The sequence below is a fragment of the Elephantulus edwardii genome, unplaced genomic scaffold (genome assembly GCF_000299155.1).
Source record: "Elephantulus edwardii isolate Elephantulus edwardi_28Jun2011 unplaced genomic scaffold, EleEdw1.0 scaffold00292, whole genome shotgun sequence".
Classification (NCBI taxonomy): domain Eukaryota; kingdom Metazoa; phylum Chordata; class Mammalia; order Macroscelidea; family Macroscelididae; genus Elephantulus; species Elephantulus edwardii.
The window spans coordinates 1,095,594-1,096,542 of record NW_006400042.1 but is presented as its reverse complement, the minus strand read 5'-3'; the positions used below and the strand labels follow the sequence as shown (position 1 = coordinate 1,096,542).

Sequence of the window (949 nt, the reverse complement as noted above, 5' to 3'; positions counted from 1 at the left end):
TATGTGATTAGGCATTTTTGTCATGACGGGAGTCCAGAGCGAATGCTGCATGGTGGAGTGGACCTGGGGAGAGGGATTGTAAAACAATGAAAGACATTTTCTTTTACTTTTCCAAGAAGGGAGTGTACAGGGGGGGAGGATTGGGAGGGGAGAAAAGGGCAATAATGAATGAATGGAAATCCAAAATCTCTGTAAATTTTCATTCAAATTAATAATAAAAAAATTGAAAAAAAATAAAACAAAAACATGTCACATTAACTGCGAGAATGAAGACCATTCTCAGCAATCAGACTGTTGACATTCCACAGAATGTTTGACATTACTCTGAAGGGCCGCACAGTTATCGTGAAAGGCCCGAGGGGATCCTTGCTGAGGGACTTCATTCACATCATGTAGAGCTCAGTCTCCTCAGAAAGAAAAAGAAGAGACTTCGTGTTGACAAATGGTGGGGAAACAGGAAGGAACTGGCTAACGTTCGCAGCATCTGCAGCCATGTACAGAGCATGACCAAGGGTGTTACACTGGGTTTTTATTACAAGATGAGGCCTGTGTATGCTCATTTCCCATTAACATTGTGATTCAAGGGAGTATATCTCTGGTTGAATTAGAAACGTCTAGGGTGAAAAATACATTCGGAGAGTTAGAATGAGACCAGGTGTTGCTTGTTCAGTATCTCAAGCCAGAAAGATGAGTTAATTCTTGAAGGAAACGGCATTGAGCTTGTATCAAACTCAGCTGCTTTGATCCAGCAAGCTACAACAGTTAAGAACAAGGATATCTTCAGATGGCTAACAAGCACATGAAGAAATGCTCAAAATCCCTAGCCCTAAGAGAGATGCAAATTAAAACAACTATGACATATCATTTCACCCCAGTCAAAATAGCAAAATTTAACAGAACAGCAAGCAATAATAAATGCTGGCGAGGTTGTGGAGAAACTGGAACCCTT

The 949-nt window shown here is 40.8% G+C and overlaps 1 pseudogene; it reads left to right on the top strand.

Annotated features, from left to right (window-relative positions):
• Window positions 1-266: 266 nt before the first annotated feature.
• The window catches only part of LOC102864849, a 2,040-nt pseudogene continuing 1,357 nt past the window's right edge, over window positions 267-949 (top strand).